We start from the raw sequence: 26,566 nt of genomic DNA on the forward strand, positions 1-26,566 counted from the left end.
GATGCAGTTTATGGATTGGATGGAACTGAATTATTACCCCCTGACATTAATCCTGTAGGTTATGGGGGGGTTAGAATTGATGTTTTGGGGTTTGTCGTAATGAAGATACAGTTCAAGGATAGGGAGACAATGGAAAAAGTGGATGTGGCTAGGAGGGGAGATAATCTCCTTGGGTGTAGGCACCAGAGGGACATGGGGATCAAGTTGGATCCCAATTCGCCACAAAAGGTTCTGCTTTTGTCTCCCAGTTTGTCATCAGATGTATGTTCACAATTTCCAAAGGTTTTTTGTGAACAGTTGGGGTTGTTGAAGAATTTTCAACACAAAATTATTTTGAAAGACAATGCCCAACCTTTTGTCAGTAAGGTCAGGAAAGTTCCGCATATGTTAATGGAACCCTTGGACGCAGAACTCAAGAAATTACTCGGTGCAGGTGTGATTGAAGAAATTGAATGATCTGAATGGTTGGCTCCCATAGTTTTGGCATCTAAGGATGGTGGGAAGGCGATTCGTATGTGTGTGGACTTGCGTGGGTTGAATAAGCATATCTGGATCGATAGACAGCCCCTACCGAATATTACTCAAACTCTTTCATTAATCAAGGATGCCAAGTGTTTCAGTGTGATGGATTTATCCTCTGCTTATCATCAGATTCTGCTACATCCTGATTCCAGACATCTGACTTCTTTGTGACGCCTTTGGGAGCTTTTAGATTTATTCGTATGCCCTTTGGATTGGCCTCTGCAGCGGCTTGTTTCCAAAGAGTTATGAATAAAGTTTTGGTCGGGTTGCCTAAAGTGTTGATTTTTCAGGATGACATCTTAGTATATGGGAAGGATGTACAGGATCATGATGAGGGGTTATGGAAAGTTCTACAGCGGTTGGAGGAAGTTGGTCTTGTGATTAAGAAGGAAAAGTGCAAGTTTCGGGTGTCATCGGTGGATTATTTGGGGCACACTATTTCCGCAGAGGGGATTAGTCCTAAACTTGATATTGTGGAAAGTATTGTGAAGGCTCCTACACCGGTCAGTAAAGGTCAAGTTCGTTCGTTTTTAGGTTTGGCTGAATTTTGTTCGAAATTCATTCCTAATTTTGCTTGTGTTTCTTCTCCTCTTAGGGTTCTGCTTAAAAAGGGTACTTCATTCACGTGGTCAGATGAGTGTTCGTCAGCTTTCAGCTCTATCAAGGAGGTCATTAGTCAGATACCCACTTTGGGACATTTTGACACAAAGAAAAAAACAGTTTTGTCCTCTGATGCTAGCATGTTCGGGTTGGGAGCGGTATTGTCTCAAGTGGTGGACGGAGAGTCCAGGATTGTTGCGTTTGCCTCGCGATCACTCAGAGGGGCAGAAGTACGTTATTCAGTGATCGAGCGGAAGGCGCTCGCGGTTTACTGGGCTATTCGTCATTTTAAATTTTATCTTTGGGGTTTGCCTGTAGTAGTGAGGACTGATCATCATCCCTTGTGTCAAATTTTCTCATGTAGAGACATTGATAATGTCTCTCCCAGAATCAAGCGTTGGATTGAAGGACTGTCAGAGTTCAATTTTGTTGTTGAATATGTTCCCGGATCATTGAATGTCGTTGCAGATTGTCTCTCGAGATCACCTCTGAATCAGTCTGGTGTGGAAGTAGACAATTCTCTGGTTGGATGGGTACATGAATCAGCCGTTGAGTTGGATGAGTGGTCGCTGGCCTCTCGTGATGATAAAGAATTGGACATGTGGAAGAAATTCATTGTTGAAGGATGGCCGGCTGAAAAGGATTTACCTGAGTGCATGAGGGGTTTCCTCAATGTAAGAGATGATTTGTGTGTTTTTGAGGAGAAAGTGTTGAGGGGGAATCGTGTAATTCCGCCGTGTAAACTTAGAGAAAAGGTTATTAATTTAGCTCATGAAGGTCATCTTGGCAGGAATTTGACCAAGGCCAGGGTACGCGAATGGTATTGGTGGCCGACTATGGATAGACAAGTAGAAGAAGTTGTGAAGGATTGTTGGGAATGTGCTAATAGTGATAAAAGTAAGAAAACTCGTACCGCACCACTATCACCTGTTGAAGTTCCCATTGAGCCCTGGACCAAGTTAGGATTGGATATTGCTGGTCCATTTGAGTCTTTTGCTTATGATGAGCGCTATGTGCTTTTGCTAGTGGATTATACATCTAAATGGGTAGTTACGAAGTGTGTGCCTGTGGTAAATTCCAGAACTGTTGTAGAGTTTCTTTCAGATGAGTTTTCGAGGGAAGGAATTCCAAAGCATCTCATTACTGACAATGGGGTTCAGTTTGTCTCCCAAGAGATGAAAGGGTTTTTGAAGGAGTTGTCTATTACACATCTTAAAACAGCCTTGTATTCTCCACAAGCAAATGGTTTAGCGGAAAGAATGAATAGGTTTGTAAAATCTTGTGCCCAGAGAGCATTACAAACAAGATCTTCACTGAAAAAAATGCTTAGAGAAACGTGGTGGGCTCACCGCAACACTCCTAATTGTGTGACTTCGGTTTCGCCTTTCTCTGTCTTGAGAGGAAGGAAGCCACATGACAAATTGAGCCCGGCCTGGCTAAACTTGGATGTTGAAGTACGAATGAGTGACCAGGCTGTTTTGAAACGTAATCTATATCAGGATAGATATAAAAAAAACTTTGATTCACGGCATTCCTCTTTTCTCAAGTGCTGGAAGGTGGGTGATGAGGTGTTGATCAAAAGGCCTGGTCTTCTGAGGAAAGGTCAATCACGTTTTACTGGTCCTTTCACTATTGTGGAGGTTAAGAAGAATGTAGTTGTTTTAGATTCTGGTGAAGTATGGAGCATGTCTCGGTTGGTTGAGTGGACACCAGGAATTAGCCGTAACAGTTTTAATTCTGAGATTCAAAGCAATGTTCCTATTGTTCCGAAACGTGATGGCCAACGAAGGTTGAGATTTAGACCATCTTGGCACAAAGATTATGAAATGTTTAGTTAAGTATGTTCTGAAATGTGATGGCCAACGAAGGTTGAGATTTAGGCCATCTTGGCACAAAGACTATGAAATGCTTAGTTAAGTATGTTTTTTTTTTATTATTGTTTTATACATATTGTATAAGGGTGTTCTCCTTGTGGTGTTCCTCATATGTTTGGGAGGGAGATGTGTTGTGGGTTTATTTCTACTTTGTAGTTATGTGTATTTTGGTCTTGCTTCTTTTGCCTCTGTTGTCAAGTTATGCATTACATTCTATGTGGTCATAGCATGGCAACAGAATGCTGAGGAGGCTGAGAATACTGGGTGCAGGCAGTTGGATTGGTAACTGCTGTCCGGACTGGTGGTCTTTTACCTATGCTCGGAAATAAACCTCTTTATCCATGGATTGATCTCTGGACTCCTTATTTGGGATCAGCTTTAATCGTTACACAGAGTCATTTACCTTCTCTGCACGCCCGCCCGTCCCTGAACGGCAATGAATGCCGAGTCTTATCTACAGGCCTTGGCTATTTCTGACATCCTGGGACGCATGTTCAAAATAAAAAAGTAGGGGAACCGAATCTATGGAATTAAAGAAGTAGGGGCATGCCGTGCCCTACAGATCCCGCCCACTTCGACCACTGATCGCATCCATTAAATAACGATTCCAAGTTCTATTGCCTATCTGGAGTTAGAAAGAACCCACCAATTCCAGGGCACTCGACAGACTACCAAAATGTTGACCTCGCATAAACATCTCCCTATATAAATAATTCTGAACTGTATTTAACTTCCAAATCCAACCACGTTTACTTCCCAGATATGTTATGGTTGAGTTTGTTCACTCGTCTAACTCCAGTCATAGGATATTTGGAGGGAAGCTCTTGATAGTGGGATGAGATGCAGGTGAAATGTTTGTGTCAAGTTCCTGGTGGGCAGACCCTCTGAAAGTCCAACCTTCTCTGAACACATACTCCGTGGAGTGAATAAAACAACAAAACACACTATGTCAAGCGGACGCTATCGGTCTGGAAACCGCCCGACCATAGGTCAGCGGTTTTGACTCCACAATTAGGATGTCACCATCCATAGGGTGGTTTTAAACATCCATTTTGGTATGGCAGCTTGTGCGGCGGGCAGAAAAGACCCGCAGCACATGCTGCCATAGCAAAATAAATGTTTGTAAATATCCCTGCACCGTGTGGCACCTCACAGTGCCTGCCACACAGTGCTTGGATGCTTAGAGGGGCACCATAGGTATACCCCAAGCTCCATAGCAGGGGGCCATGAGGGAAGGAGGCCCTGCTAAGGGCCCCAAAGCCAATTTTTGACAGCCTTTCCATGTCAGAAGTCCCACATAGAAAGGCTGTGAGAAACTGACATCATAATCCCGACGGCAGAGTGCCGTCATTAGGGTATTATGATGTTTTTCCGACGCTCCGACAGGCTCAAGCGCTGTGGACTGTCCCTCTGCCCGATGCCTCCACCTGCACATCATAATGTTATGGGCGGACCGCAGGGGAAGTTGTTGGTGGGTCCGACACTGACGTGCTGTTGATGTCAGACCCACCGACATCATAATCAGCCCCTATGTAAGGAAATAGAGGAAACAGGCAAAGGAAGTTAATAAAAACATTGGCCTGAAGCTTGCTCTTGAAATGGATTTATTGCAGTTTGAGAGCGGCACTGGATTGCCTCGTCAATGGAGGAATGATAAATCACTGAACCGGCTGTTAGGTAACAGGTAAACAAACTTTTCTTTACTTTAACTTCTTCAGTAGAGGCTGCTCTGACTGGTCCCTGGCAGATCAAGATACCAGAAAGAAACCACAGGATACCTCTGCAACAAGACCTGACAGAAGCCAACGAAACAAGAGAGAAATAGTATTCACAAAGGTATCAAGCAAAAGAACTACCAGAGCAGTGGAGAAAAATAGAGAAATCCTAAATGCGAGAACCAAAAAGGAACAAAACAACAAATGTGAGAGAGGCATACATGGGAGCAAAGTAATACATAGCGGAGAGCTTAAACAACTAACAACACATTGTCAAACATTGACTCTGTCTGATTGGTATTAAAGACAGAGTCTACCACTTTTGCCCTAGGAGGGTACTAAGAAACAGGAAGTGAGTGCACAAGTGTACAAGTCTGTTGAGTGATCTAGTGTTCAAGTATTTTAATTTTCCATGGTGTCCATCTCCAGACCGGTGTAGCCCTACATCAGGGCCCATGTCTCCGTCTAGCCTGATTCCTGTCATATTGTAGACAGATATTGATGCATGTTTGAGGGTTTGGTAATCTATGTATTAAGCACTATTTTATAAAAAATACTTTTGTGTAATCTATGTTTTCACATGCTTTTTAAAGACTACCACTTACAAATTCTGACAGAACTCAAAGACAGGCTTTTATGTATTTTAAGTTCCCAGTCGCTTTTCGGTGCTCCTCTGTTCTGCTGCTCCCCGCAGTCCCGTGGACAACAGATACACCATCCAATCCAGGTGCTGTTCTCATACTATGAGAGCAGTGTGGGAATTGGCCTGAGCAGGCTGGTTTTCTGCTCCTCTCAGCCACAGGGAGTCTGTGCCGTTCTCTAACCCGGCTGTAGAATACAGCTGGGTTAGAGAAACATAGGTGCGCATATCTGTGTGACTGGCCTAGGACGGCCGGCCAAACAGACATGCACACTTAGAAGAGCGCAACACTCCTCCTCCCCCCTCCCATGCCATGTACCTGCCCCTCCCTACATGTACTGGCTCAGAGCCAGCATTTGAATAATAAAATAAAAGTAAAATATCATTTTATTTTTCAGCTGCTGGCTCTGAGCCAGTGGGGCAAAGCGCCTCCTCCATTATGGCGGAGCCGCTGCTGTAAGTTCCTAGACAAACTGACACGAACAGATGCTCAGAGAAACTCTAAGAAACAGATGAGTCACCAGCAATCGTGAGGACACTGAAATTGAGAAACCCCCATGAACACAGGGTTGCACACTGTGGTACTGCCTCAGATACCTTCATAGGAATATAGTGACCCTAAGCATTAAATTCATGCTCAAGTTCACAGATGCCTGATGAAGACTCTTAATAGGTTTCTTGCTGGACTGATAATGCTTCAGAATAGCTCGAAAAAATCCACTATGGCTCTGTGTAGACCTGTCAGCCTTGGGCCTAGGGGTGGTCTTCTGCCCAAACGTTTTGCCTTTTGCTGCCCTCTTTTTCTTCATTTGATTTTGTTGGCCTTAGGACTCTGTGCATTGTACCACTGCTAGCCAGTGCTAAAGTGCTTGTGCTCACTCCCTAAAACATGGTAAAATTGGTTTACACCATATTGGCATATTTAATATGCTTTCAAGTCCCTGGTAAAGTGGTATACCATATACCCAGGGCTTGCAAATTAAATGCTACTAGTGGGCCTGCAGCGCTTATTGTCCCACCCAATTAAGTAGCCCTTAAAACATGTCACAGGTCTGCCATTGCAGCCAATTGGCATCTTTAAACTGGCAATTCGACCAGGCCCAGTCAATGGAGGTAAGAACGGAGGGGCGGGGGGGGGGAGGGGTCGGAGTCGACATACAACGACGAGGAAACTTAAATTTAAAAAAGAAAACCATGGTTTTCCTTTTTTAAGTTTAAGATTCCCTCGTCGTTGTTTCTCGTTGTCCTCCACCCCCACCTAGGCTGCCTGCCCCACTGCTCTTACCTGCACGGGCCATGCCTGAATTTGACTTGCCAAAATAACCTCCTTGCCAAGCTTTAAACACTCTTTTGATAACATATAAGTATATTTCCGTCTGTATTTATCCATATTTATAGTTTGTTAATTTTATCTAAATGTATTTTGGGTTTTGTGAAAAAATGAAGCTGAAACTAGTATATTTCCACATTTATTTAACCAATGAACCGCGGGGGAACATGGCGGCCGTCAGCTAAGTGGTCGTGGTCCTCCAGAGGGAATTGGTTTCTCAATGGGTTCCTCCCTCCCGTCTCTCGCACTCACCGGACTTGATCCTGCCTCCGTTGTAGCCCCTGTGCTCTGACATAACGCAACAAGTGGGGGTCAGAAAAGTCGTGTGGGCTCACCGCTGATGAGGATAGGCTGGGCGGTGGTTCCTCTCCTTCATGGGTCCCGCAGTGGAGGTACGCAGCAAGGGGCCTGTGTCGCTGCCATGAGGCTGCTGCCTTCTTCCAGACCAGCGGAAGCAGCTGAGGCAGAGTCAGCACAAGTGGCAGCCCTAGAGGACCAGATGGAGCTGGGGATACTCGAAGTACTGGAACGTCTCTTAGGGGCCTCGTGGGGGGTAGGAATTCCTTTTTCCACAGAAGGTAGGACTTTTTCATCTATCTACCCCAAGGGAGGTAAGGAGAGATAAGAGCCCTCTTTGGTTGACAGAGGGGCCTGTGGAAGGGCGGGGGCCTCCTCAGTTCATAGAGAAGGGTAAAAACTTACAACACAGGACTGACAACCCTGGGGGGAAGATCTCTAAATATACTTTGCATACTAGGGGAATTTTGATTACTCCTACATCAGGGCTGACATCCCCTCTTTCTCGTGGTGTGATACCACAGAGGTCCACACTCACATGCATAATCATACTAAAGGTCAGAGTACTGCCCAGCCTCCGTAAGAAGCAAAAGGGGTCCTGTTTTGGAGAGATTAGGACCGGTCACCATTGGGAAGAGTCCATGGAGTAGGGGTAGGGGAAGAAGAGTGCCCCAAACTGAAGTGAAAGTTACGCCCTCCCTAAAATCGTACTACAAATTTCTTGCATCCCCGGCTTTACCTGTGGGAGGCAATACAAGCGAGGCTATTAGCCAGCGTCCTATTAATATGGAGCAGAGTTCTAGCATAACCACAGGGGGAAATTCAATAAACTCCACCCGAACTCCAAAATGTTTCATCATCGGATGGCCCTAACCACTCTCTCCTGTTGACAGTTCCAACGTCTAACAGGTTTTAAGCTTTGACGCTCCAGGATGAACAGAACTTGGTGGAGCCCCCTCAGCAGGGGTTGGAGGCTGGGAGCTCTCCACAGGCCACTCCAGAGGAACCCTTGGCATCTATTCTTCTGGGATTAAAAGTAGAGATGAGGAGTGGATTTCAGGTTTCTGAGCAGAAGCAGGCGAATATACAGGCTTCCTGTGCAGCTTTAGCCCAGAAATTGGAAGAGATCTCTGCTCGAATTGTTGCTCTGGAGCATGAGGTGACAAACATGAAACAGGTAATCGACGAGAACACAGCAGGCGTGAGTCGCTTAACCAAACAGAACAAGGAATTAAGAGAAGACCTAGAAAGGCTTGAAAACCACTCATGCAAAAACAGCCTTAGACTTCTAAATGTTCCAGAATCTACAGAGGGCTCGGATATCAAGGCCTTTGTTGTCTCATTGCTATGGGACACAGTTTTAAAAAATAGGCCAGATATCGATCTTGCCTTTGAGATCCTGCGGGTGCATTGAGACCCCTTTAAAAGGATTCCTGGGAGCAGAAACCAAGGAAAATCTTAATCAACTTCCTCTCGTATGTACTTAAAGAGATGCTTTTGACCTCAGCATTACGGGATGGCCCCTACTCGGTAGGAGCCTACTCATTTTCTAGAAGATCGGATGTTTGCCATTTTACTGCTCAGAGACAGTGGGAGTTGCGGAAGAGGATGGAGGAGCTGAATAAACTGGGGGATAAAGCACAGTTGAAATTCCCTGCTTCACTGCAGATTATGTGGAAAACCACATGTATAATCATCAAACAGTGGAGGAGGTAGACGATCTGATCGACACAATTAGGAAGAGAGCAGTCCTCTGAAACTGATCGGGAAGAATAGATCAGACGGGTAAGGGAGGACCCAGCATTGTTTTTAATACTACTTTGTTAGTTTCCTCTAAGAGAAGACCACTAGATATTTATGCCTAAAATCAAGGGAGGGTTCCCTGGGTGCAAGGAGGGCTGGGGCACAGGTTTTAGTTGGGGGGTGGAGTGGGGAAAGGGCACGTGGTGGGAGGCAGTGGGAAAAAAATCCCCAAAAAAGAATTCCTCAATACCACCATTATATATCAATATTGCACAGCAGTAGAGGTGTGTGGCATTATGTTAAACTATCCAGATGAGAGGAGTCAATGAGTTATCTATCCTATGCTGAAATGTAAATGCCCTTAGGGCTAAGCGTAGACAGAAGTTAATAATGAAGTATCTGGAAGGAAGCCAGGCTCATGTTATTCTATTGCAGGAAACTCACTTAGCTCCTAGCGAGGCCAGGGCTCTTTTTTCTAAATGTAGCTGGGCAGAGAACTTTGTCGTCTCTGAGCATGCAGAACCCTGTAAGGGTGTAGCAATTATGATTAGGAGAGGGGATGGATGTGTCATAAAAGTTTCAAAGACGGATAATTCCGGAAGATGGATTGTAGCGACTTTAGGCTGTGGAGGTACTGAGTTAGTGCGTGCTGTCTTTTATGGCCCCAATATTGATGAACCTCGCCATCTCTCTAACTCACGGGCTCATTAGGGTGACAGACGGACTTGAGCCCATCCTCCATCCTGGTGTAAACCGGGACCGTCCGCCATGCATATGGCGGTCTCGCACACCCGATAACAATGCGACCGCCACCGTGGCGGTCGGATCTTGATTATTAACATTGCTGCGAGTGCTGCTGAGAGCAGCACCCGCCACGATGTCAATATGTCAATATGTCATGTTGTGCATTTCACAGCACTAGGTGGCAGGCACCACACGGTGCCTGCCACGTAGTGCTGTGAAATGTAGGGGGGTACCATGGGTACCCCCAGGTGCAACCTCACCTCCCCCAACACAAGGGGGCCACAACGGGCCCCTGTCACTAATCCCCACCAGCCTTTCTATGGCGGCATCGCCGCCATAGAAAAGCCGGCTGTAGCCAGCATCACGATTTGGTGGACGGTTCCTGCAAGGCACCGCCACCATTTCTGCTTTTGGTGGACCCGTGGCAGACTGTCTTTGCGTCTGCCACGGTCCGAGCGTGATTCCCTCCACCATCGTAATGTGGCGGGGGAAAATCGCGGTACGATTGGGGAAGGACCGCCACCGCATGGCTGGCTGTGACGGGCCTTCCGCAATTTTAATCCGCTCCTTAGACCGGAAATTGATGGAGGTTACTTCTCCAATAGTTATTGGAGGGGGTTTTAATGTTCTTCTTGATCCAGTGTTGGTTAGGTCAATCCCCAAGAGACGTGTTTATGACCCGTGTGTACGTCAGGTTCTCAAAAATATGCTACATTATCTGGATCAATTGGACGGGTGGAGGTATAGGATGGGAGCCAGTCAGGGCTTTACCCTTAACAGTAAAAAGTATAGGCACTTCTCCAGGTTAGATTATTTTTTTATAGATAGGACCATGATATTATAACTACAATGACTATCCTACCTACTCGCATCTCAGATCATGCTGCGATTATTATGTCACTAAAAGGATACAGTAGTTCGCCCAGGCCAAGATGGACCCTAAAAAGGGCTGTCCTCTCTGACACAGAGGTTGGGGAGGCATTAAAGCACACAAGTACAGCCTATTTTCTTGAGAATATGGGGTCCACTTCCCTCGATGTAGTTTGACATGCCTTTAAGGCTTGTATCAGAGGGGTCTTACAGAATTTGGCACACATCAAGACAAAGATCGAGAGATTAAATATGAAGAGATTGGAGGACAAAGTGGGCTCCCTAGAGGCTGAGTTGTCACGGCTTGGCCCTAATATTAACATTTGAGAAGAACAGCAATTGAGGCAGTTGGAAGTGGCTGAACTATAGGGGCAAGCTAGATCAGAAATGCAGGGAGCAATGGCAGGCTAGCTGTATGAAGATTTTAATATGGAGAGAAAGTGGGGGTGCTGCTTTCATGGAAAGCTAGGACCGATAGATCACAAAATTATATCAAGCAGTTGGCGGTTAACCCCAGAGGTGATCTTACAGAAAAAATGGAAGCCTTCCTTACCTCTCTGTTCTCTGAATTATATACGGAGGAGGTCTATCCGGACCAAAATCTACGTAAAGCTTGGCTAAGGAAACTTCAATTGCCAAATTTAACAACTGAGGGCAGGGAGGACTAGACACCCCGATTACTAAGGAAGAGATTCGCTTGTGTCTGTCTCAGAGTATGAATGGTAAGGCGCTGGCCCTGATGCCCTGCCAGTTGAAGTGTACAAACTTCTAGCAGAAGAATTGCTTTCAGCTTTGGAGAGTTTGTTTAATTCAAACTATTGGCAGGGTGGGTGTATTCCTAGATCATGGAAGGAAGCTACTATAGTCCTGACCCTGAAACCATCCAAAGACGCTAGCAGAGCTGATTCATATAGCCCAATCTCACTCCTGAATGCTGATTACAAAATCTTTATGAGCATTTTGGCTGGGAGATTGGCAAAGCTCGCTCCACAGCTTCATCCCTAGGAAAGAGAGTCAGGAGTTGACAAAGCAGCTTATTGGTTCGATAGATGTTGCTACATCCTGCTCGGTTCGCTTGGCTGTCATCAGAATAGATGAGGCTAAGGCAGTTGACCGGGTATGTTGGGCATATCTCTGGGAGGTCCTGAGAGTAATGGGATTTGACCCGGGTCCTATACATGTCCTTCGGATGTTACATCAAGATACTACTGCCAGGATTCTCTTCAATGGTACACTGACCCCCAGTTTTAATAATTTAAGAGGAACGAGGCAGGGGTACATTGAGCCATTGGCACAGCTGTTAAGAGCAGATAGCCACGTTAACCCTTTTAGTTCACCACATATAGCAGTATGGTCACCCTTTATGCAGATGATCTATTGAACGATACAGCAGACCCTGTTATAACTATCCAGAGAGTAGAACATCTGGTCGCAGAATTTGGAGCCCTCTCGGGATATTCAGTAAACTCTGTGAAAACTGAAGTGATGTGCTGGAATATAAAAGATTGGGGTGGGAGGACTAGCTCTGTCATTAGATATCTAGGTATTTTAATTATCAGCAAGGTAGATGAAATCCCCCAGTATAATCTGCAAAAGGTAGCCAAAGAGATAGATCACCTTCTAGTTAGGTTGAAGAGCTTGCCCGTAACAATATATGGTCGTGTCAACTTGATAAAGATGGTGGTCCTTCCGAAATTGACATATCTTTTCATTTGTGTCCCTCTGGGGTTTACAAAGTCCAGCATTAATAAAATTCAGGGGAGGGTAGGTAGCTTTTTTCTGGGTGAGTAAGGGGACCAGGCTGGCCTGGAAAAACGGGAGGCGTAGGCTTGATAAGGGAGGCCTGGCCCTCACGGATTTTAGTTTATATTGCGTTGCATTCCAGTTTTAAAATGTGCGAATGCTGTTAGGGAAACCCGACAACTCCACTTGGGGGAGGCTTTTGGTTGAAATGGTGAGAGAATCGAGCGAGGTAGGTTTTTGTATAAGTTTGGGGCTCAAAGATATTTCAAGAAGATATGTCTAAAAGTTTTGAGGTCAGCACTAAACTCATGATTTAAGATCGGGAGAATGTCTGGATTAGGGTACTAATCCTACATGGGACTCCCTGGAACCCCGTTCTGTCTGAAAGACTCTCTAAACCTTCCATTAAGGAGAGCTGGTTTTACTATCTAGGCTGATCTGATGACGTCTGAAGGGCTAAATCCATGGGAAGTTTTAAAAGCGAAAGTTGAGGACAGCCTGTCTTGGTTCAAATTTGCACAATTATCTTCCTGGTTTGTGGCCTCAAAGAAAGAGATCAGGGGGGACTGGGAGTTGGAGTCACTTCTTCATGATGTTAGACCTTAGTGTAAGGAGGTCGCAGTTTGGTACTGGAATGGCTGGACATGGATGAGAAGAACTTAATGCCCCCTTATTCAGTCTGGGAAAGAGTTTTTCAGGCTGGAGCCTCCCAGGAGGTGGGTCTATTGTTGGTCTGCAACAACTCCCTGAGGCTCTTGTATTCAGTCATCAAACCTGCCAATTTAAAAAGAAACAGTTTCTTTACTATCAATCGGCTCTACTGGACACCAGCTAAGATTGCTAAGCTCGCTCCCCTGTGGAGTACATGTGTTTCTCCAGTATCCTGGGTTAAAGCAATACTGGGGAGGTATCAAACATACTTTGCGAGATATTTGTGGTGTTTCTGTTGATATCAACCCTATGGCTGCAGCAGTTTTTGGGAGTCGACAAGTCATCACAAAACTCTCTGCGGCGTCAGCAGAAAGGATTATTATTCTATCTGATTTTAATTGCATGGAGGGAGATTTGTAAGAAGTGGATTGAACCGCTAACCCAGAGAGTGGAAGATTGGGTTAGAGCAGCCGCCTGGGTGTGGCGCTTAGATCTGGGTTTCAAAATGAGCCACGCCTTAGACCTAGGGGCCGATTTTTCAGAGTGGTGTTGGAATCAAGGGATAGATCAAGCATTCCAATGATTACACCAAGGCATCGTAAGTGGCGATGGTCCGGTTCCCTTTACAGACCTTGGGTGAATGCAGCAGACCGCATGGCGGCCAGATTGAGTGGTTTGAGTGTTGCAGTTGACCCCGGTGGTAGGTGGAAATAAAATTAAAAAAACATTTATTTAACCAATAAATGTACGCACTTACTTGAATGTCTGACAGGTTTAAATGATATGATGACCCCTAGATGGTAAAACAATATATACGTATATGAACCTTATACATATCTACTGGTGTTTATGCCTTATTACTAAAATTTCTTAAGTTTTTTAACTGCCTATACCTGTCGATCTGCACATCTATTGGCCTGACAGTCATGACTAACAGTATTTAAAATCACTTAAAAAAGAACATAATTTCTGTTTTAATCCACATTTAATAATAAATACAGACAGGAAATTAAATGATTTTTTGTCTGTATTTATGTGTATAAATCCATAAAAACAGAAAACAGGAAGCCTTACATATGTCAACCCAAATGTGGGCCCTAGACAGCCCATAGGACAAGGTGCCTTGTAATTAAAATGTTGGACACATACTCTTAAGTTTTACTTGTTCTGGTACTGAAAAAACTCCCAAATTCGTTTTTCACTACTGTGAGGCCGACCTCTTGCATAGGATATCATTGGGTCACAATATTACATTTAATAAGTGATAACTTGATTGAAATCCGGTAGGAAAGTCATGTTTGGCATATAAAGAATTGTAATTCAAAACTCTCTTAAATTGTAAAGTTGGGCTTTAGGTTACAATTATGAAAATGTCACTTTTAGAAAGTTGTTTTCAACACAGTACCTAGGCTGATAATCATTAAATCGACATAACCTTTCAGAAAGGCAAAGTAATTTAATTATCGTAACCTTATTCTTGATTTAAAGTGTTTTTGTAAACTTTAAACATTAAATGAACACACTTAACAAATCCTTCCAACAACATTTATATGAAATTCACATTATTTTCAGCCCTTCTGAAAACGATACACAAACTTTTTCTAAGTCAGATGAGGGGTTAACATGATTCATACAAAATACATCCTTCTAAACATACATGTGGCAAAACATTTATTAATGATGAACTAGTCTTTTGATTAAAAATTGCTGGAGTTCTAATATTTATGTTTCTGTAAAAATGGTGAAATTCCTCTTTAAAGCAACTACTGGGGGTTACTTCAACACACTCTTCATGTAAGCCTCCAGTGTCCCTTTGTAGGATTGCCTAAGCAAACACCCCAGATTAGGTCAAGCCAACATGTTTCAAACCTCCCTTTACTTTCGGGTTCTCCTCAGGACCTTGACTGTTTTTCTCTGTGAAGAAATTAATAAACAACATTGTTGATTTTTTGTCTTTTTGTCTCAGGGCTTCCTACCTTAGTTTCAATGGCTGCAGTTGTGAAATATTACCTCTACTTTTCTATGGTGGGTTGTTCAATGCACCCAGGTGTTCTGGCTTATTTTACTTGCCAGTCCTGGCTTTTTATTTGCCATTGTAATCTGTTCCAAGAATAAAACATTGTGCAATGTTTTTAATGACTCTCAATGATTTTATGTTATTCTAGTTCACTGTCTTTGTTTTTGCTCCCAGGAATTGATTCATTACTTACTTTTCTGTCTTCTTAATTCAGGCATGACACAGTTTAATTATTTAATTAGTCTTTGTCCCCAGCTTCTGCAGTTATTTTGAAAAAAGGAGAATCATATTCTGGAGCTTTCTGGAAGTGCAAGGGCTTTCCTAAATAAGCTACTGTCTGTGTTTTCAACACTAATGTAGTGAATTCGGCGTATTTTACTTGTGAGTCTGCGGGCTAGAAAATATTTTCAGGAGTTTAGCGCTTGACTAAACTGCACTCTTGCTACTTTTTTCTTCATTAACAAAACAAGGCATATTGTTTAGAAAACGTTTACATTCAAGTACTATTTGCAGGCGTTTTAGGCATCTTCTAAAGCAAGTGCTCAATAGGCATTTACCTCATGCCTCATCAGTTCAACAACAATTAATTTGTAACAAGCTGTCTCGCTACAATATTTTAACCCCTTCGCTGCAGGGGTAATTCCCCTACGGTGCGGGGGGGGGTCCGCGGCGCCGCTGTGCTCGTGACGAGCTCAGGTCGTTATTACTCACAGTGGAGCTGTGCTCATGACGAGCTGAGCTCGTCACGACCCCGCCCACTAACTAATTCTCCCGCACAGGCGGGGAATTTGCCGCGCGTGGGCAGGCCGCGGCCGTTATGACGAGTTCAGCTCGCCATGAGCACAGCTCCACTGTGACTCATGACGAGCTGAGCTCGTCATGAGCATGGAAGGAGTTAAGTTGCGGTTCTCAATCCTCTGCGCTGTCGGTTCACAAAGGTTCAATTTTTTTCGAGTTTAACGCTTAGATCTTTTATCCGGTCTTGCACTTACTTTGAAGATGAAAAGATTCGAAAGTTAGCATTGATTTGTCCTAACCATTTGGTGCCTACAGCCTATTCCTGGATCACATGACTGGGTGTAGGTGGCAGCTGGCCTTTGTGTATCTCCTAGAGAGTCACACAGTTAAGATAATAGGTGCGCCTGGATGGGCCACATCAAGCAGTATGGTAGGGCCAGAACTGTGCACAGCCCCACTTACACTTCAAAAGACTGTGCCATGCTCTCCCACAAGGAACTTCACGCTAGCCTATTGTGCCTGCAGACAGGTGGGGCCACGGCAGGGAGGCAGGAAATTCCAGACATGTCTGTGGGGAGAAGCCTCCAGAGGTTTCTCCTCTTCTATGGTGGTACCAGGTATAAACATAAAACCCTCAGATCCACTCTTCAGTACAGTCCTGGACCTGTGTATACTACAGAAGAATGAGCTGCTGCGCTGCTGCTTGAGGCCTGCCTTGCTTGCTTAGGAGGAAGGCTAGACCTGCACCATTCATCCCAGGCGAAAGTGACTCTAAAGGTCAACTTGCTAACCTCCTGTTTTGAGTTACAGAGACACAACAAGCTCCAGAGGCATCTGTGCCCCGATGATCTGCTGCATCGGGACCCAACTGGACCTGCCTGAGCCCTGCTGGAGTGCGTTCTTGATCACCAAGAGGTGCCCCTCAGATTTTGGACCATTGGTGTGGCATCAGTTGAGCTCCTCCTTGAAGAAAAGAGAAATCCTGAAGTTTTGTACAATTCACAACAGTGAAAGGGCCCATTGGTACCAAGATCTTGACGGCCACGTCGATCGCCAATGCAAAGGTCAGGTGAACACTACACTTCGCACTATAGCGACTGCCAGTGACAACCGGGAATGTGAGTTCTGCCCTCCACGCAATAGCATCGACAGCCCATGGTGACCGCCAACACGAATCTTCTGCAACTACCGTTCACGACGCCCGACAAAATCTTCATCAAACAGTGACGACTGTCCGCGATGCCCGGCCTGCTCTTCGCACTTCAGTGTTGACGGTCCACGGTGCTTTCCCGGTTCCTCACTGCCTCCTCCCTAGCGAATGGAATTCTTCATGCTGCACTTTAGAAGGTAACTTTTTCAGAGGAACTGACCTGGTCCTTGCATCCGGCCCGCGTTCCACCGCAATCAGCCTGAACTTGTGACTTTCACCAGGTCTCACATGGCTAGATAACTGTGAATGGCACTTTGTGCTTTTAGACATTATACTATTCAAAAATCTATAAAATTACATATCTCTGGCTCTACTGACTGGATTTGTTTGGTTTGGTGTTAAGTAATTTATTTCATTTTAGTCTACATTTCTAAATTGGTGTGGGATTTTTCTTGTGGTTTTTTTTCACTTTATTGCTGTTTGTGTGCTGCATATATACTTTACACTTTGCTTCTAAGTTAGGCCTGACTGCTTTTGTGCCAAGCGACCATAGGTTAAGCACAGGTTGATTTAGTGACTGTTTGTGATTCACCCTGACAAGGATGGCTGTAGTCAAATGGCATTGGGCAGGAAAATGCCACCTTTCTAAAAATGCAAACACAAGGAGATGATGGACAGAGCGCTGAAACTTTTCAGACACTCACCCCCAGTAACAAATCTGGGTTGAATCCATCATCATTCTTTAGCTCACTTCGCCACCTCAGTTCAGACCCAGCTATATGCAAATCAGTTTTGACCCTGTGCCTCATAGGAATAGTCCAGCCCAAATTGCCAAGCCAGGTCTTCCCTGAACCGGAAACAAGCATCCTGGGACCTGTTTCTAGGTAACACCCTTCATCAGCCAGGCTAGATTGAATCCAGCGGCAAAGTGAGCAAAGGACCCATGTCTGAGCCTAACCCGCCAACTTAGGGCGAACAAAGCAAATACAAGGAGATGATGGATGGAGCATTGACACTTTTCAGACAATCACCCCCAGTCACAAATCTGGGTTGAATCCATCATCATTCTTTAGCTCACTTCGCCACCTCAGTTCAGAACCAGCTATATGCAAATCAGTCTTTAGATTTAGGCCCAGATCTCTGTACTGGGGTGAATGTATGACATTGTTCTGCATTCTGTCCACCAATTGTTCTTTTTGCATTTGTCATCCCGAGTGGGACGGGTATGCCCAGATGTGGGCCCCATGCTCTCCATGCCACTGGAGTCAAGCTATACTGGCTGATGAGGGATGAAAGTCCGAAACCGGTTCTAGGATGCTTGTTTCCAGTCCAGTGAGGACCTGGCCTGGCAGTTCGCGCTGGACTGTTCCCATTGCGCGCAGGGTCAAAACTGATTTGCATATGGCTGGGTCCAAACTGGAATGGCATGGTGAACAAAAACACGATGGATTTAGGCCCAGATCTCTGTACTGGGGTGAATGTATGAAATTTTTCTGCATTCTGTCCATCAATTGTCCTTTTTGCATTTGTCTCTATGAGTGGGACGGGTATGCCCAGACGTGGGTCCCGTGCTCTCCATGCCACTGACATCAAGCTATCCTGGCTGATGAGGGCTGAAAGCCTGAAACCGGTCATAGGATACTTGTTTCCAGTCCAGGGAGGACCTGACCTGGCAGTTCGGACTGGATGGTTCCCATTCGGCGCAGGGTCAAGACTGATTTGCATATGGCTGGGTCCAAAATGGAATGGCATGGTGAGCAAAAAGACGATGGATTTAGGCCCTCATCTCTGTACTGGGGTGAATGTATCACATTGTTCTGCCTTCTGTCCATCAATTGTTCTTTTTGCACCTTTCTAAAAATGGCATTTTCAAAATTGAAATACATTTTTTTTAAATCTGACTTTACCAGTAAAGTGGATTTTTAATTACAGGTAGTCCATACCGCAGTAAAGAAACGAATTTAGGAGTTTTTCACTATCAGGACATGTAAAACGTAAATGTACATGTCCAACCTTATAATTACAATGCACCCTGCCTTATGCACTCCCTAGGGCCTACCTCAGTGGTGACATATATGTTATAAAAGGGCAGCTTAAAGCTTGGCAAGGGGGTTACATTGCCAAGTATGAATTGGCAGTTTAAAATTGCATTCAGGCTGCAATGGCAGGCCTCAGGCATGTTTTAAGAGGCTACGTACGTGGGTGGCACAGTAAGTGCTGCAGGCCCACTAGCAGCATTTAATTTGCAGGTCCTGGGTATAATTTATACCAATCAACAAGGGATGTATAGGTAAATTAAATGTGCGATTCATGTGTAAACCAATTCTACTATAATTCTGGGGAGTAAGCACGAGCACTTTATCACTGGTTGGCAGTGGTAAATTGCACAGAGTCCTCATGCCAACAAAGACCAATCCAGCAAAAAAGTGAAGGGTTAAAGCAAATCATTTGGGGGATACCCTGAAAAGAGGGCCAGGTCCAACACCGACAGATATATACTCATATGATGGCCAATAAAACTAGTATGGGGCATGATAGGCACGGCCCCCTCCATTAAGCCAAAAAGGATAGTGGAGAATCATTTTCCTTTTATATGAGTTCCCCGAGGGTGTGCTAATGAACCTCGGTCGCATGCATTGTTATCGCTTACAGTTACAAACTAAATAGCAAAGCAAAACAAAGGCAGAATGCTTTCCATCCCTTCCGTTGTATTTGTAGAGATCGCTGACCAGATGGTGTACTCACTGCGTCAGGGATACTCTGCCACCTAATGTAGGAAGCTAGCTATCTATATAGTGCACTAAAAGGACGTACACTGTGCAGACAGTCCAATGAGACCCAGATTGGTATACAGAGGCAAAAGTAGATAATGACGCTCTATTTGTGATAGAGTGTCCGCGCAGTTAGGCTTATCAGAGGGTAGTGCTAAGCATTTGTTGTACTCACAGAGGCAATTGATGATAGACACACTCAAGAATAAATCCGAGACCACTTTATAAAAATAACAATGATTTTTATATAATTTTTCAGACCAAGAACTTCATTCTACAATAAGTACTTTTCGAGATGTGAATTTTTCAAGTTTGCAAAATAAATCACTTTTGTGCACAATTACGCACCATTAAGATCAATTGGAGAAAATAGAAAAATGCAAATAAAATCACACAGTTGGATTTCGGGGGTTCACCTTTGGGATTTAAGTAAGTAGCAAGGCCAGGCCCAATGTTCCACCAGCGGATTCTTGGGAGCATCCCGGATTCGGTTGGGAGCAGGGTGCTGAGGTAGTTGGTAGCTGGTGCGCTATGAAGAAGGGGGCCACCTGAAAATACACTGCACAAGAGGACGTAAAGGTAAGTCCAAGGGATCCCACTTAAGGGAGCAAGTTGCAAGGACCTCAGAATCACAGGAGCACAGCTGGTTCATCGGTACCTCGGGTGGGCGGAGTGGGCGCAGAGCAGATAGGTCAGGTGGGCGGCACGCATCAAGATGTCCTCGCGATTAGGAGCAGGCGGCTTGGACAGGTGATTCTGGGATAGATGGGCCACTCATGTAGTGGATCTCAGGGGACTTGATGGGTGTTTGCATACTGTGGCAGTTAGAGTCTGGATGGACTCTTCATCTCAGTGAATGCCTCAGAGGGTCCGATACTCCAGGAATTGGTGTGGCGCAGTTTCTGTAGATCCTGGTGTTTCCACACTTGGAGAGGAGACAGATTTGATCCTGTTGGGCTAGTGTACCACTTACGATTTGGGTGCTGCATAGGAGTCGCTGGGGAGCAGCAAGTAGGAAAACCAGGTTCTACAGGTTTTGTGCTTGCAGACTGCAGGGGAGTAGCACCTCTACTCCAAGGGAGTTCTTTGGCAATTTGTTGAAGGCTAAGAGGCTCCAGGGTACTTGAAGTTGCAGGACGAGACAGCACACCATCATTGTCAAGTCCTTAAGGCGGCAGGCAGGGTTTGGCACCAATTTTTGCAGCAGTCAGCTGCTCTTCTTTGTACCTATCTTCTTTGTGTCCATCAAATCTAAGTTGCTAGGTCCAGGTATGCCACCTAAATTGTAAATTTAGGGGCGTTAAAGGGGGTGGCAAGTAGCAACCAATGAGCTACCTTCCTTTAGGGTGTCTACATCCTCTAGGTGACCACTTCCTGTGGAAAGGGGCACTACCCTGACCCTGATTGGCTAAATCCTTCTTGTTAGAACTGGGGGTCTCTTGTTGGCTGAGGCAGTCACCTTAGTCCAAACCCTCTTTGATAACCCCCGCTCAACCCCTGGTAGCTTGGCATGAGCAGCCAGGCTTATCTTCAAGGCAATGTGTATAGTATTTGCAACCGCACTCCCAGTGACACAGTGATAACACCACAAATGGACACCACACTGATGTATAAAAATAGCAGTATCTTTATTACGAAGAAAAATGCGGTAAGACCAACGATAAAGATACAACATATGCGTATTCGTAATATTTCACTTTGCCGGTTATTAGCCCAACAAACACTTGTAGGTTCTTGTGGTATTAATGAGCAGTTCACGATATTCAAATGCAGTCCTAATGCAATGCTATGCAGTTGGTAATGTCAGACTAATGCAGTCCGTCATGCAGGAATAATGCAATCCTCAATATAAGTAATCAGGCAGTTCGTAATGCAAGAATAATGCAATCCTCAATGCATGTAATCAGGCAGTTCGTAATGCAAGAATAATGCAATCCTCAATGCACGTACTCAGGCAGTTCGTAATGCAAGTATCACGCACTCCTTAATGCAAGTAATAAGGCAGGTCGGTCTGCGAGAATAATTCAATCCTCAATGCACATAATCAGGCGATTCTTAATGCAAGAACAATGCAATCCTCAATGCACGTAATCAGGCAGTTCGTATTACAAGTATAACGCACTCCTTAATGCAAGTAATAAGGCGGTTTGTAATGCGAGAATAATTCAATCCTCAATGCACATAATCAGGCAGTTCATAATGCAAAAATAATACACTCCTTAATGCAAGTAATAAGGCAGTGCGTAATGCAGGAATAATACCAGGCCCATCGATGCGATTAGCGCAGGCACCACTAGACCCCAATCACAGACAACAGCACTGAACTTCTGAGGGCGGCCCCGGTACTTCCGGGTCGGTCCGGCCCACCCGAGGACTCAACGCGTCTAACGCGATGCAGCAGGAGCACTCCTATACTCCTCCTGTGCCTCCCCAGGCCACACATGCTTGCGGCTCCCGACCGGAGTCCAAGCCTTACCTGGGGGATGCACTGCCTCAGTCTCTCTCTCTCCCTGCTCGTCGGACGTCCTGCTGGGCACTCCCGACGACGACGCAGCTTCCAATGCAAGGCGACGCTGTAGCCGGACAGGTTACGGCCCTGCCTTTCTCCGTTGCTGACAATCTTGGGCAGATTCCTCTTGCGAACAACGATCACGATTACCTCACGACTTCCTCATCTTTACAAAATCCTTCAGCCCGTTTGCGGCTTGGGCTGGCGGCATTGATCTTGATCTGCAGCCTCAGTTATGATGACTGCTGGGGCCACAAACGGCTATACAGCAGCGTGGATGATGATTCACGCTGCGGGGGCACTGCAGTCGCGGGGGACTTTCCAACCAGCACCACGGACCCCACAACAGTCTCAGGCTGCATACACACACGCACAAAGCGTGGCTGAGACTCGGTTGAGTTTCAGGCCACACAGTCCCGGGGCAATGTTTACAAAGGTCTCAGGCTGCAAAAAGCACACACACACAGTGCAGCTGAGATACACTTGGAAACCTTTATGTTCCTATGTTTCCACAACAGGGAGCCAATTCTCCTCGGGCCCTTGGGGACAAGCTACTTCGGGACACAGCACACAGCAAAGTCCTTTCAAGCAGGGGGACACAGCACACAGCAAAGTCCCTTAGCCTCTCCTTGGTTAAATCAGCAAACTGCAAGCCAGCCCCAGAACACACAGCAAGGGTCAGTACTTTTCTTCAGTCTCATCAGCAGTTCTTCCTTGGCAGAGGTTCCTTTTGACCACAAAGTAGTTTCAATCCTTTTCAGTCTTGATCAGTCCAACGTTCAGGGGTTTCAGCTCTCATAGTCATACCCCTAAATGTCTTTGAAGTCTTTGTGTTCAGGGGGCACTGACCCCTGTCCAAACCAGTTCTGGGTGTCTCTCTGCCAGTGACACCTTCTTCCTTTGATAGTGGGGGTCTGGTTCCTCAATCACTCAGCAGGATGGGGAGCCATTCTTTTATGGCAGCAGCTCAGGCCTCTTCACCTCAAGGGGCTACTCCTCCCCCCTACACTCCAGATGCAGGTCAGCCTGTTGCTCTCTCACCTACTCCTCGCCTTGGCCAAGACATTTCCCAGATCCTATCACTTTCAAATCCAGACAGTCAATCCACAACCAGGCAGAGACACACAAAATTGTTAGAACAAAAAAAGCAGTCAATTCTAAAAGAGTGGTTTCTAAACCCACAATTCAAAAACCACCTTCAAAAAAAGATGTGTAATTAAATTGTGAGTTCAGGCACACTAAACTTAACCTCTCCATCTTAAGCCTATTGGAAGATAGGCTGAAAACATATTACACAGCCTTCCCCATTCTGTCCTATGGGCAAGATGGCCTTGCAACAGTGAAAAACGAAATGGAGAGTATTTCACTGTCAGGACATGGTACACACCTCAGTACATGTCCTACCTTTCACAGACACTGCACCCTGCCCAGGGGGGTACCTTGGTCCTACCATAGGGGTGTCTGATGTGCATGGAAACGAAAGTGAGCAAAGGACCCACGTCTGAGCCTACCCCGCCAACTTAGGGCGAACAAAGCAAATACAAGGAGATGATGGACGGAGCGCTGACACTTTTCAGACACTCACCCCCAGTCACAGATCTGGGTTGAATCCATCATCATTCTTTAGCTCACTTTGCCACCTCAGTTCAGACCCAGCTATATGCAAATCAGTCTTGACCCTGTGCCTCATGGGAACAGTCCAGCCCGAATTGCCAAGCCAGGTCTTCCCTGAACTGGAAACAAGCATCCTGGGACCGGTTTCTCGGTAACACCCTTCATCAGCCAGGCTAGCTTGAATCCAGTGGCAAAGTGAGCAAGGGACCCACGTCTGGGCATACCCTGCCAACTTAGGGCGAACAAAGCAAACACAAGGAGATGATTGATGGAGCGCTGAAACTTTTCAGACACTCACCCCCAGTCACAAATCTTGGTTGAATCCATCATCATTCTTTAGCTCACTTCGCCACCTCAGTTCAGACCCAGCTATATGCAAATCAGTCTTGACCCTGTGCCTCATGGGATCAGTCCAACCCGAATTGCCAAGCCAGGTCTTCTCTGAACCGGAAACAAGCATCCTGGGACCAGTTTCTGGGTAACACCCTTCATCAGCCAGGCTACTTTGAATCCAGTGGCAAAGTGAGCAAGGGACCCACGTCTGGGCATAAACTGCCAACTTAGGGCGAACAAAGCAAACACAAGGTGATGATGGACGGAGCGCTGAAACTTTTCAGACACTCACCCCCAGTCACAGATCTGGGTTGAATCCATCATTATTCTTTAGCTCACTTCGCCACCTCAGTTCAGAACCAGCTATATGCAAATAAGTCTTTAGATTTAGGCCCAGATCTCTGTACTGGGGTGAATGTATGACATTGTTTTGCATTCTGTCCACCAATTGTTCTTTTTGCATTTGTCATCCCGAGTGGGACGGGTATGCCCAGACGTGGGTCCCGTGCTCTCCATGCCACTGACGTCAAGCTATCCTGGCTGATGAGGGCTGAAAGCCTGAAACCGGTCATAGGATACTTGTTTCCAGTCCAGGGAGGACCTGACCTAGCAGTTCGGACTGTACGGTTCCCATTCGGCGCATGGTCAAGACTGATTTGCATATGGCTGGGTCCAAAATGGAATGGCATGGTGAGCAAAAAAACGATGGATTTAGGCCCTCATCTCTGTACTGGGGTGAATGTATCACATTGTTCTGCCTTCTGTCCATCAATTGTCCTTTTTGCACCTTTCTAAAAATGGCATTTTCAAAATTGAAATAATTTTTTTTTTAATCTGACTTTACCAGTAAAGTGGATTTTTAATAACAGGTAGTCCATACCGCAGTAAAGAAACGAATTTAGGAGTTTTTCACTAACAGGACATGTAAAACGTAATTGTACATGTCCAACTTTATAATTACAATGCACCCTGCCTTATGCGCTCCCTAGGGCCTACCTCAGTGGTGACATATATGTTATAAAAGGGCAGCTTGGCAAGGGGGTTACATTGCCAAGTATGAATTGGCAGTTTAAAATTGCATTCAGGCTGCAATGGCAGGCCTCAAGCATGTTTTAAGAGGCTACGTACGTGGGTGGCACAGTAAGTGCTGCAGGCCCACTAGCGTTACAACAAACAAATGATGGACGGAATGCTGACAATGCAGACATTCTCCCCCAGTCAAGAGATCTGGGTTAAATCCATCGTTCTTTTGCCCACAACACCACCCCAGTTTAGACATGGCCATATGCAAATCAGTCTTGACCCTGTGCCTCATGGGAACAGTCCAGCCCGAACTGCCAAGCCATGTCTTCCCTGGACCGGAATCAAGCATCCTAGGACCGGTTTCTGGCTATCAGCCGTCATCAGCCAGGATAGCTTGACTCCAGTGGCGTAGTGAGCACGGGTCCCACGTCTGGGAATATCCATCCCACTTAGGGCGAAAAGCGTTACAACAAACAAATGATGGACGGAATGCTGACAATGCAGACATTCTCCCCCAGTCAAGAGATCTGGGTTAAATCCATCGTTCTTTTGCCCAATACACCACCCCAGTTTAGACATGGCCATATGCAAATCAGTCTTGACCCTGTGCCTCATGGGAAAAGTCCAGCCCGAACTACCAAGCCATGTCTTCCCTGGACCGGAATCAAGCATCCTAGGACCGGTTTCTGGCTATCAGCCATCATCAGCCAGGATAGCTTGACTCCAGTGGCGTAGTGAGCACGGGTCCCACGTCTGGGAATACCCATCCCACTTAGGGCGAAAAGCGTTACAACAAACAAATGATGGACGGAATGCTGACAATGCAGACATTCTCCCCCAGTCAAGAGATCTGGGTTAAATCCATCGTTCTTTTGCCCAATACACCACCCCAGTTTAGACATGGCCATATGCAAATCAGTCTTGACCCTGTGCCTCATGGGAACAGTCCAGCCCGAACTGCCAAGCCATGTCTACCCTGGACCGGAATCAAGAATCCTAGGACCGGTTTCTGGCTATCGGCCGTCATCAGCCAGGATAGCTTGACTCCAGTGGCGTAGTGAGCACGGGTCCCACGTCTGGGAATACCCATCCCACTTAGGGCAAAAAGCGTTACAACAAACAAATGATGGACGCAATTCTGACAATGCAGACATTCTCCCCCAGTCAAGAGATCTGGGTTAAATCCATCGTTCTTTTGCCCACTACACCACCCCAGTTTAGACATGGCCATATGCAAATCAGTCTTGACCCTGTGCCTCATGGGAACAGTCCAGCCCGAACTGCCAAGCCATGTCTTCCCTGGACCGGAATCAAGCATCCTAGGACTGGTTTCTGGCTATCAGCCGTCATCAGCCAGGATAGCTTGACTCCAGTGGCGTAGTGAGCACGCGTCCCACATCTGGGAATACCCATCCCACTTAGGGCGAAAAGCGTTACAACAAACAAATGATGGACGGAATGCTGACAATGCAGACATTCTCCCCCAGTCAAGAGATCTGGGTTAAATCCATCGTTCTTTTGCCCACTACACCACCCCAGTTTAGACATGGCCATATGCAAATCAGTCTTGACCCTGTGCCTCATGGGAACATTCCAGCCCGAACTGCCAAGCCATGTCTTACCTGGACCGGAATCAAGCATCCTAGGACCGGTTTCTGGCTATCAGCCGTCATCAGCCAGGA

This window comes from Triturus cristatus, chromosome 3_2, assembly GCF_964204655.1.
Source record: "Triturus cristatus chromosome 3_2, aTriCri1.1, whole genome shotgun sequence".
Taxonomy (NCBI): domain Eukaryota; kingdom Metazoa; phylum Chordata; class Amphibia; order Caudata; family Salamandridae; genus Triturus; species Triturus cristatus.